This window comes from Gracilinanus agilis, unplaced genomic scaffold, assembly GCF_016433145.1.
Source record: "Gracilinanus agilis isolate LMUSP501 unplaced genomic scaffold, AgileGrace unplaced_scaffold40645, whole genome shotgun sequence".
In the NCBI taxonomy this organism is placed as follows: Eukaryota; Metazoa; Chordata; class Mammalia; order Didelphimorphia; family Didelphidae; genus Gracilinanus; species Gracilinanus agilis.
The window spans coordinates 1-8,573 of NW_025374295.1; the positions used below are offsets into that span (position 1 = coordinate 1).

At 45.0% G+C, this 8,573-nt stretch overlaps 1 long non-coding RNA gene across 1 annotated transcript; it reads left to right on the forward strand.

The window, feature by feature from the left end:
- Nucleotides 1–6: 6 nt before the first annotated feature.
- LOC123255178 lies at nt 7–6,959 on the forward strand. Its single transcript, XR_006506741.1, has 3 exons — nt 7–696; nt 2,895–2,948; nt 6,894–6,959. It is a non-coding gene; the product is annotated as an uncharacterized LOC123255178 (long non-coding RNA).
- Nucleotides 6,960–8,573: the final 1,614 nt, after the last annotated feature.

Consider the following 8,573-nt stretch of genomic DNA (forward strand, 5'->3'; position numbering starts at 1 on the left):
AGATAATACCTGTTGGGGAATGAAGATCAGGAAGGATGTTTTGGTCTTGAAAGTCACAGAGATGCTGAGTGGAATAACAGGTCAATCAGTTGTCAAGCCCCCTCCAGAAGCAATGGCAACGTTGATTTGATTCTAATTCACAGAGCCAGAAGAGGACGCTAGAAGAAAGGGGGGTATGTTTATGGGCCAGGATAAAGGAGCATGGATAGGACTTTTCCAGCTGGATATATTAGGATCCCATCCATGAGGTCAGCCCAGTCCCAGGGCAGTTTCTCCCCCTGGGGGGTCTGGAGGTCCAGTTGGAGGGTGGAGCAGCAAATACCAAAAGTGAAAGAACATGGCTTGGCCAACTATAGTGAGAAGGTTAGATCTTCAACCAAAATTGGGAAGTTCAGAAAAAAGGTAAGTTTGGAGAGGAAAGATAGTTTTGTTTTGAACATGGTAAGTTTGAGATGCCCATAAGACATCACTAGATGCCCTCTCTGAAAACAGCTTTGCAGCTTGCCATAACACCAGGTGCTGAGGGCATCTCATGGGCCTTCCGTTCTGTCTCTCCAGCAGACAGATGAAGCTGCACAGACAGACAGCCAACAGCTACATTCCTCAGAGAACACAGACAAGCAGCAGCCCAAGAGATTACACGTCTCCAACATCCCCTTCCGGTTCAGGGATCCTGATCTACGGCAAATGTTCGGGGTGAGTGTGCTCATCTCAACCCTATCTTCCTTCTACCATCCTTCAGCCCAGTTCTCCATCTCCAACCACCCCACCATCATTTACTTCTACTGAAAACCAGAGACTCTTTTGTCAGGAGAGAGGGGAAAAGATTCCATACATAGTCACATCAGGATATCTCCCGGCCCCCTTTTCCTCATCCTTTCACCCTTCCAGGCCTGCCTTTTTTGGGTATCAGACTGGATTGGCCTCAGAGATCCCTGGAAATCCCTGCAAGGTTCTCCCCACATAGCTTTTCTCTCCTTTCCCTTCTCTCTTCTTTCTCTCTTCCTTGGGATTGTGTAAGAAGCAAAACAAGGAAGTTTCATCCAAAGTACCAGCCTTTAATCTTTAAGTTCATCTCAAGCTACTCTATTTGCTTCAGTTTGCAACTATAGTTATCTTTCTGTGCCTCAGTTTCCTCATCTATTTTTTAAAAGAATAATAATGGGGGTAGCTAGGTGGCACAGTGGATAGAGTACCAGGCCTGGAGTCAGGAGGACCTGGGTTCAAATTTGGACTCAGATGCTTCCTAGCTTTGTGACTTTGGGCAAGTCACAACCCTATTTGCCTACCTTTTGCCCTTCTGTCTTAGAGTTATTACTTGGACAGAAAGTCAGGGCTTAAAAATAAATAAAAACAAAAAGGATAATAACGAACTTGTGCTACTGCCTCAAGTAGTTTTGAGGTCATTATTTATATTGTTGTTATTATTATAATTATCATTATTATGTTATATATATTATAATTATCATTATTATCATTATTTTTCTCTTCTTGGTTCTCTGGTTTCCCAAAAGCCTTTCCCACTAGCTATGATTTGTATACCTTGTTTCTGCAGCTACTATTTTTTCCACTGATGCTAAGAGGGCATGTAGAATTTGGCCTCAGATACTTCCCAGTTGTGACCCTGGAAAAGTCACTTAACCCTGTTTGCCTAGCCCTTGTCCTTATTAAGACAAAAAGTAATAGTTTAAAAAAATCCCCTCTACACGTTCTTCCTCCCCTCTCCTCATCTCTCACTTCCCTCCTTCCTTCTCAAAGCAAAGGTGGATTCTGCTCTGGTCCTTCTGGTTTCATCATCAGACAAGGCATTATTACCCTGATAAAAGAGGGTAATGTAACTCAATCAGAAGGACAGCCAGGACATTGTTTCTCTGGCTTCACTTTACCCTGCTGTGTGACCTCAGATAAATGTTTTGGATCTCTCTGTTCTTACATCTGGGAAACGGGAATTTTTTACCTGCTGGTTGTTGTAAGACTCATATTAAAAGATGTCTTTAAAGTGCATTGCAAATTTTAAAATACCATCTAATTGTCAGCTATTGTTATTCCTACAGTGTCATTATTTTTATTATTACTATTTGTACCTCAAGCAGGATACTCCTCTGAGTGACAATTCAAATACACTGGGGGTGTCAAGATGTCACTGTTGCTTACCCTGAGTGGACTCCATCCAGCCTCAAATTATAGAAGGTGGCATGGATGCTTCCTACCAGTGTGACCTTAGGCAAGTCACTTAATCTCCCACGGCCTCTGTTTCCTTATCTGTAAAATAAAGGACTAAAAGACCCCTTCCAGCTCTAGATCTATGATTTTAAAAAGTGCTGGACTGTGGTAGCAAGAAGACTTGGGTGCTAATCTTCGTTCTGCAGGTGGCTAGTTATAAATAGTTGTATAAAATACAAGATACAATATATAGTTGTATAAAATACAAGAATAAAGTATATAGTAAAAATAGCAAACTTCTATGATCTGTGATCTGGTATCAGTCATTTATACTTTAGTATAAATGAGTAAGGGTTTTCATGCTTTGTAGTTGAGATCTCCACCAGCTTCTTAAGCTCTATTAGGCAACAGAAGCAAGGAAGAGATGACTTGCACATTGGTGGGTCTGGACCCTACCATCCTCAAGGTAAGAAGATTCCCTAGTGTGAATCAAGTCAATAGATTGCCTCCCTAATTACAGAACAAAAGAATTAGAAAAAGAATTAGAAGAACCAGGAGCAGATGGGTAAAGAAGTATTTCATTAGGAAAAAGGGTACACCACAAGGCAGGTTTCTCCTGCTTATTTGTAGATTCAAACAAGGACTGAGAGGTTGCAGGGTGAACATTTCAAAGCCATTTCAGGATAAAATGAGTTTCTCAACCTGTTCTCTCTTCTCTCCTCTCTCTCCAGCAATTCGGAAAAATTTTAGACGTGGAGATCATTTTTAACGAACGGGGCTCCAAGGTGGGTGCTGCCCAGACGCCGCCATCATTACAGCGAACCCAGCTGTAACGGTCCCGCCAGGCTAACGTGTGAAATGTGCGTTTCCTTCCTGGAGAGCTTCGAGCCCGAGGACCCCTGAGCAACACGGGTGCTTGTATTCCCTGCTCTTCCTGACTCACACCTGTCCTGCCTCTTCCCTGCAATCCTGACTCCTCCTCATCCTGCAACCCCCTCCCCTCTTCCCACCTTCCCCCAAGCTGTCTGTGTTGCTGCTGCTTCTTCCTTTCTAAAAGCGACAGGACCTCTGCCTACCCCTTGGGAACACTTCCTGCTCTTCCGTTTGTGTCCTCTTTTCCCGGCTCTTCCTCTCTTCCCCCACCCCCAGGGTTGGATCAACCAGCATCCTGTCCCCCACCAGCATCCTGTCCCCACATGCCTGTCCCTGGCTTTGGCTTGGGGAGCTTTTCATTGGAGGTGGGATTACCTGGGCATCATGGGCACCAGGGTTGGGAATGGGTAAGGTTCATCCACAGGGGCTGATGCACAAAGGTACCCATATAAAACTGTCAAGAGAAAGAGGGACTTGGAGAACTGGGCAAGGCTGGGCCTTCTGGGGTCAAGATAGGGGAGAGGTGCCCAGCCCAGGGGGTTCTGACCAGAAGCCCTGGCTTCAGTACCCCCCAGCCCTCAGGCCCTCTGACCCTCCCTCTACTCACTCCAGCATCTTTCCAAGAGGGGGCAAGGCAGGCACCTCTAGCCCCTTACCAGGTTAATCTCTCTCTGGTAGTTTCTGTCCCTCTTGTGGGCCACCCTTGGTACCAAGGAGAGGCAGCTCAGGAAGGACAAATTCTGCAGCTGCTGCCCAGAGCCTGGTGCCCTTAGCCTTCTCTGTGTGTGATGGTGGCACTAAAAACCAGACCTTTTTCTGCAGTTCAGCAGCCTGAGTCTCTCCTATCAACTCTTCTGACTCACCCCCCTTTCTTTCTCTCTCTTTCTCTCTTTCTTTCTCTCTCCCTCCCTGTCACCCTCTCCCTCTTCCCTCATCCCTGCCTCCCTTTCCTTTTTTTTTCCTTTTTTCTCATCCTGTGTCTTTCTTTCCATGTCTGTCCTTCTCCTCTGCTCACAGGGATTTGGGTTTGTAACTTTTGAAACTAGCACAGATGCTGACCGAGCACGAGAGAAGCTGAATGGGACAATCGTAGAGGGACGGAAAATAGAGGTGCTCAGATAAGTGTGATGGGGGCCAAGGATGCCCTCTCTGCGTTATACCCGTCTCTCTGTGTCCCCCACCTCTCTGCCCCAAACCTTTGGTTCCTTTCATCTTCCCAAACTACTTCTAGCAGGGTTCTGCCAACAATATGACTCCTGTAGGATTTTTGCTACAGGCTCCTTTCCCTGGTTTAAAGAGTGGCAGAGAAAGGAAAGCTTGGGGAGGGACTCAGGAATCCAGTTGATGCTCGAGTTTCCTGGTTTAGTCATGGTTTCCAGCCCAGTCCCATGCTTCTTTGGGAACAGGCCAGAATGTTTCTTCCTCCTCCTTTCTTTTCTCTGAAATAAGGGAGGTAACATTCCCAGATTGGCTTTAGAAGTGGGATCCAAGGAGCAGCCCTGAACTGGTAGAATCCCTGGAAATTGTGCAGCTTCTGACTTTGATAGGCTTGGGAATAGGGGTAAAGATTTGGAGCTGACCCAATGACACCACCTCCCCAACAACTTTTCAGGGCCACTGACTGCTTCCCTGGTGGAGCAGAATAGAATAGGATCCAAATGGAAGGGCTGGACCCAGCTAAACTTCCCCATTCTCTGCTCCCAGTCCCCTACCTCTCCCTTAAGCAGTCCTTTTGTCTTCTGCTGAATCTCTCACCACCCAAAGACAGCTTCCCTCTCTGGCCTTCTATACCTTCCTCCTTTTCTTTCCCCATGTTCCATAGTCTCTTGCAATCTCAGTGACTCCCTTCTTTTGACCTCCCCCAATTTCCAAACCTTGTTGAGATGGCATCAGTATATGGCACTGAGAACAGGCATAGGATGGCACAAGTTGTCAGAATGGGGGTGGTGGGAAAACTGCTAAAGACTACCCATCCCCCTCCCTGATCTGGGGCACAGAGAGCCGGGTCCCGGGATGCATGCTTCCTCTGTGTGTGGTGCTAGTCATTCTGATTGGTTTGATTTCTTTTTCCTTACTAGTGCTAAAAAATAATGGGAAACTTGTGAGCTGAAACTAGAAGTGATAATAGGGGAAGGAATTCTAGGGACTGGGTCTGGGTATAGGAGGACCAACAAGGTAGGAGCAAGGAATGGATTCTGTTTGAATTATAAAAACCAAATTGTTCCCATCTACTGCCCTTCTTCTTCTTCTTAAATCCTGCCCTACTCTATATTAGAAAGGAAATGAGGTCCCAATTAGGTAAGTCCCAATGTCGAAAGCTATTGGCCAGTGCCACTGACCATGTATCCCTTGATTCCTTGTTAGTCCAGCATGTAAAGAATGTTTAGGCTTCAAGCTCCTGAGCTTGAGTCAGGACAGCTGGGAAGGAAAATGGGGGTGGGAGGTTCAGGGCTCAAGAAATTGGAGGAGTCAAGCAAGGCAGAAGCCAAAAGGGAATGCTATTTAAATAAAGAATGAAAGCAGACCTCTGAAGAATGTGTAGGGGAGAAGAAGGGTCAGACTTTCAATTTTCAGCCTCTCCATATTAATTCTCCACTTATATCCCACAATCCATCTTTGTGGTCAATTTCCCTAAGTCCACTAAATTCTCCCTAAAAAATGTGCTCCCTTCCTTTTTCCTAACCATACCTAGATTCTCAGGGCCCCACAGCTCAGACCTCTGAGAAATATCCTCTCCAGCCCACTGGACAAGAGCAGGAAGCCAGATCCTTTAACAGAAGGTGCAGGGCCTGGGGACCCTTCTACCCCTTTCCCCTCTAGACAAAGTAAAAACAATATGTCCCCCACTTGTCCCCCCAAATACCCATTTCCCCTTCACAGCCCTCCTAGGAATGACCTATCTCTGGGGTCCCAAGAGATACCCCACTCAATAGTTCTGGTCACTGCCATGGGTTTGGGGTAGGTGTGTTTCTGCATACATCCCTCTATAGAGCTATTTAATGTAGAAAGCAGATGTCGATTCTGGCTGCTGATCACAGGTACTGAAGTCTCTAGCACTGTGATGAGCAAGCAATAAGCAATACCAAGGGAATGGGAGGAGGACTAGGAAGAGCTCCCACTTAGGAGCCTGTGGAGAGCCAGAACCAGAGCAGATGAATGGAATGAGGGCAGAGGGCACCATCAGAGAATCCTACCTACATATGAATTTGCATAACCCAGTGTTTGGAGGGAGGTGGGGGGAGGAGAGGAAAGGGATCTGACTCACCTCTCAGCAGAACACAGTGTCTAGTGATGAGGAAAGAAGCCCAAGTATGAGGCTTTGGCTCACCTGGAGATCCAGACCCCAGTCACTGCATAACAACTAGATGATAAAGACCTAGAATGCTAAGCTCTTGGTTTGCTGAATTGAATTGATTTCAGTTGAGTTGAATTTGCTCTACCATGTTATCTGTGGGCTAGAAGACAGAAGTGGGAGGCCATAGTGTAGTATGGAAACACCACCTAGGTGTCCAGGTCTAGGGTTTAAGTCCTAACAAAAAGCATTTGAGGAGCTAATACTCAGGGAAGAGAGAAGGTTGCATGAACCTGGAAGGAAGTAACAATTTGAAAATCAGGAATTGGACAGTTTTGGCAGGAGGAACTAGATGAATGGGTTTAGGATGGGATTTTGGCACAGGTCACTGGCTATAGCCTCCTCTGCCTTCTTCTGTCCCCCTACTCCTGAGACCGATGACAGCCACCACAATCAATTCCCTGGGGATTTCAAGACTTAGTAAGGGCAGTAGCAGCTCATAGGAGCCAAGCAGGGACTGAGGGAAGGGGTTAATGCTCATCCCACCCTCTCTTTCTCTGGCCAGGTAAATAACGCCACAGCCCGAGTTATGACCAACAAGAAGACCACAAATCCCTACACAAATGGTAAGGTGGAAAAGAATACAGAGATCCAGATAGGGGGGTGGCCATTCTGCTCTGGATCAGGCTCCAGGGGACTATGTTCAGAAAATACTATGCTGCCTGAAAAAGATCTGATTTTCATATCTTTAAAACTGTAATCCAGCCCTCCTATCTCTCTCCTCTGAGGAAAGAGAGTTACCAGAAGATTCACAGGGTCTGAGGAAAGAGATCCTAGCATCCTCTTGCCCAATACAATTTGTCTGTCCTTATGCAGACTGCAGAACCACTGGGATTTTCCTGAACATGTTTAGACAGTGGACAATACAAAATTAAAATTGCATCACATTTATGAATGTATATGAGGGAATTAATCTAAAGTAAATTTCCACTTTCCATCCAATTATTTATTTACAATAAATGCATTAGCAATGTCACAATAGAAAGAACATTTGAGGGGCAGCTTTGTGGCACAGTGGATATAACACCAAGCCTGGAGTCAGGAGAACCTAGGTTCAGATCTGATCTCAGACACTTCCTAGCTATGTGACCCTGAGTAAATCATTTAACCCCAGTTGCCTAGCCCTTACCACTATTCTGTTTTAGAGTTGTTACTAAGACAAATGGTAAGGATTTTTTAAGCAATATATTTGAAGTCAAGGCAAATTTTGATTCTATTACTTTCTAGCTACGTGACTCAGAGGCAGCTGGTGGCACAGTGGATAGAATGCTGGACCTAGAATCAAGTAGACCTGAGTTCAAATCTGGCCTCAAACACTTGCTAGCTAAGTGACCCTGAACAAGCCATTTAACTTCTCCAGGCCTCCATTTCCTTAGCCAAAAAATGAGGGGATTAGAGTGGATAATATCCAAGTTCCTTCCCATTCTAGATCTATGATTCTGTATCAGAACTATATTACAGACTGCTTTGCCAGAAAGAAGAAACAGATGATGAATTCCTGAGGATAATTAAAGATATAATATATGAATGATAGGAAGATTTCTGCTATTTAGTTCCTTTGTTCCCATTCCTTCCCTTTATCCCCTGGTGTGTGGGGGATATTACCCCCTCTATCCACAACCTATAACCTCATTACTATAACTAAATATATAGTTCTTATATTGTTTTGCAATATTTGTTTCTGGAAAGAAGTTGCATTTATATATTCATAGGAACATGGATTTAGAACTAGAAAAGAGCTTAAGAGATCAACTAGCTCAAAACAGGTCTGGAGAGAGAGAAACTTACTTGCCCAAAGTCACAGAGGTAGCAAACAGAAGAGCTGGGATGAGAACACAAGTCTTCTGACTCCACACCAATCCTTTTCTCATTCAATTATTCTAGAAAGATCACAGAGTTTAAAGGAATTCTGAAGATCATGTTGTCCATCTTACAAAGGAGAAAGCTGAGATCCAGATGAATCAAATACTTTGCTTAAGTTTATGGCAGAACTGAAACCAGTATTCTGGTTTCCTGACTGCCAGTCTAACATCCTGCTTAATAAACCCTTTCTACTTCCATCTTAGTTATTGACTATTTGTATATATCGAGTTCAGGGTCCTTCATAGTAGGGGCAGGGGGGAGAGAGGAAGAGAGAGAGAGAGAGAGAGAGAGAGAGAGAGAGAGAGAGAGAGAGAGAGAGAGA